At 38.3% G+C, this 3,340-nt stretch overlaps 1 protein-coding gene and 1 long non-coding RNA gene across 2 annotated transcripts in view; both read left to right on the top strand.

Moving 5' to 3' along the window:
• Akap9 (A-kinase anchoring protein 9) overlaps positions 1 to 3,340 on the top strand; it is a 174,068-nt gene that overhangs the window by 9,272 nt on the left and 161,456 nt on the right.
• LOC116097453 lies at positions 2,068 to 3,067 on the top strand. Its single transcript, XR_004121438.1, has 2 exons — positions 2,068 to 2,620; positions 2,994 to 3,067. It is a non-coding gene; the product is annotated as an uncharacterized LOC116097453 (long non-coding RNA).

A 3,340-nucleotide genomic window follows, 5' to 3' on the forward strand; every position in this document is an offset into this window, starting at 1 on the left:
GGCTGGCCTTGAATTCCTGATTCTTCTGCCTCTTTCTCCCTAGTTTTGAGATTACAGATTTGTGCCACTATGCCACAATGCCAAAATGTTTTGATGAAAGCATTTAGCTAAAAACAATGGAATAAGAGTGGAATAATTCCTGAAAGCAGGAATGGACAGAGAATTTATAAACAGTTTCCATTTGCTGCCCCTCTATCCTCAGGAGTGCTGGGTAAAGTTTATGGACTCCTGTTGACTTAAAACCTATAGTTTTATTCATTTACTGCTTCGTGTAAACAAGGGTCCCTGACTTGTCAGAAGTGAGAAACTATAAAAAGATAAATAATTTTTCTTTCTTATTCTTGTCTCTGTAGGAAAAAACTCTTACCAATGAAGAATTTGAGGAGGTTTTCCAGATTGTACTACAGAAGTCCCTGCAGGAGTGCTTGGGTATGGCCTGGTATGAAGAGAAAGGGCTTCATTAGACAGAGTGACTGTCATCTAAGGGGTAGTATAAATTCGACAATGTCTTCCTCTGCCATCTTCCTGAGAAAATACTAAATGATACTTGAAATATTTAATCTGTAGCTAAACCATGTTAGAGAAAAGTGAAAGAAAAGACTTTAGAAAAATAGACGATTTATAAAAAAGAAAAGTAGATGATACTAACTTTAGAATCAACCCAGCCTCATCTGAGTTTTTCTTTTCTTTTTTTTTTTTTAAAGATTTGTTTTATTTTATTTTATGTGTATGAGTACACTGTAGCTGTACAGATGACCGTGAGCTATCATGTGTATGGCTGCTGGGAATTGAACTCAGGGCCTTCTGCCGGACCCTCTCACTCAGGCCTTGCTCGCTCTGGCTCCACATAATTTACTGCAGCTGTCTTCAGATGCACCAGAAGAGGGTGTCCAATCTCATCATGGGTGGTTGTGAGTCACCAATGTGGTTGCTGGGATCCGAACTCAGGACCTTCGGAAGAGCAGTCAGTGCTCTTACCCACTGAGCCATCTCGCCAGTCCTCTTCTGAGTTTTTCAATTTTAATTCAATGCAATTTTAATTTACTCATATGTTTGCAATCTACTTAGAAAAGATACTATTCCCTAGATTTGGAGAATGTATTTTATGTGTATAGATATGTATATGTATTTATATTACACTTTTAAAATTTTTATTGTGTTGTATGTGTGCGTGTGTGTGGGCATGCCATGCTATTGTCTATGTGAATGTGAGAGGACAGCTTGCAGACATTGCTTTCCTCCTGTCAAGTGGAGCTTGGGGATTGAACTCAGGTTTTCAGGCTAGGTGCTGAGCTGTCTTACTAGGCCAAGGCTTATATATTTTTAATATTCATTGCTTCTTTTTATAGATTTGTTTTTTTAAAGATTTATTTATTTAAAGATTATTTATTTAAAGATTTATTTATTATATATAAGTACAGTGTCACTGTCTTCAGACACACCAGAAGAGGGCGTCAGATCTCATTATGGATGGTTGGGAGCCACCACATGGTTGCTGGGATTAGAACTCAGAACCTTTGGAAAAGCAGTCAGTGCTCTTAACCGCTGAGCCACCTCTGAGCCCAGATTTGGTTTTTATTACTATTTATTTAGTGTCTCTGCATTTAAATGTATGCACAGGCTCATGTGTGTCTCTGTTAATGTGTGCAGGTGTGAATGTGTACATGTACCAATGCATGTGTCTGCTCATGTGGATTGATGCCAGAAGACAACCCCAGTTGTCACTTTCAGGCTCTGCCTTGTGTTTTGAGTCAGTGTTGCTCTCTAGCCTGGATCCCAACCAATTCCTCTAGTCTAGGCTGTGGGGAGTCTCAGGGATCTACCTGCCAGTACATGCCACCACACTTAATTTGTTTGGTTTTGATTTTTACATGGGTTATAAGGGTTGAACTGAGGTCCTCATATCTGTAAGGCAAACACTTTATTTTATTTTATTTTTATTTGGTTTTTGCGAGACAGGGTTTCTCTGTGTAGCCCTGGCTGTCCTGAACTTACTCTGTAGACCAGGCTGGCCTCGAACTCAGAAATCCTCCTGTCTCTGCCTCCCAAGTGCTGAGATTAAAGGCGTGCAGCAGGCAAACACTTATAGACTGAGCTATTTCTCCAGCCCTAGGTTTGACTTTTAGAATAAAAAGGGCTGTTATGTAGGCTCAGAGGCTTTTTTTCTATCAGGTCATGTGACTAAGGGTCTCATAGCTATTTGAAGGTGTACTTCTTTTCTTAAAAGGAGTTTGGGGAAAAATAGAATAAATATAGTACATGCACACTAGGATTATCAGCCCTGGAATGAGGCTGATCAATATAAAAAAGCTTGGGGAAAAATATGGATTTTAATTTTCTTGAATTTGAATGATTTTAAGTTCTATCATATGATAAAAATGCTAGAAGTAGACTTTTCTAGGCATAGGGGTAAAGTATCTGAATGGAATGTTGGGGTTGAGAAATACTAGAGCATTTGTTTTTCCATGTTTCTTTTTTGTGTGTAATACTTGATTTTGGAAGGGCTAGGGTCTGGCCTTAATTTTGCAGAGACTTCCTGTGTCCAACGCGTCAGACCTACCAAATCGGACAAAGAACTGGGCATTGCTCCTTCTGCCACTGATAAGAAAAATGCTGATCCGTAAGTTTATTCCAGAGAGACAGGCTGAACATGGTAGACATAACATTGGTAAATGGTATTCTGCCTTCCTGTCTATGTAGTAATTCATTATATTATATTGATTTCTCTTAGCTCGGGATAGATGCCTCTTTGAGTTGGGAAGGAAACAGGCAAGGAGTTGGATAAAATGACCTCAGGAAACCTTAGGAGGTTTGGCACTTATGTGTGTCTTGTGGGGATTAAATAGTTTCTAGTGCATGCTATACCACAGAGCTACATTTCCTGACTCAAGTCTAGAATTCCTGTTTTACTTTTAACTCCTGGTTTCTTTTTCAAACAATTGGCATGGCAAGTGTCTCTCTGAAGACTTTTTATTTAAACAAGTCATTTTCAGAAAGAAAGTAATAACTCCTGATACTCCAAAGATTGCATCTTCTTTAGAAGAGGAAGTGAATTCTGAGATGGGGATATCTAAGCTAGGCCAGCCAGTTACTGAACCCTCTAAGAAGAAATTTAATAGACTTTCTTTAAGCAAACAAAAGAAGAAAGCTGGTAAGTATCATCATATGGTTTTAAAAAAAGATTTATTTCTATGTATGTATGTATGTATATACGTATGTATGTATGTATATGTACATATAAATATGTATATATTTATGTGTCTGTGTGAGTGTACTATGTATATGTGGGTATGTATGGAAGCCAGAAGAGGATGTTGGGTCCCCTGGAGTTGCAGTTAAA

Source organism: Mastomys coucha, unplaced genomic scaffold (genome assembly GCF_008632895.1).
Source record: "Mastomys coucha isolate ucsf_1 unplaced genomic scaffold, UCSF_Mcou_1 pScaffold19, whole genome shotgun sequence".
NCBI lineage: Eukaryota > Metazoa > Chordata > Mammalia > Rodentia > Muridae > Mastomys > Mastomys coucha.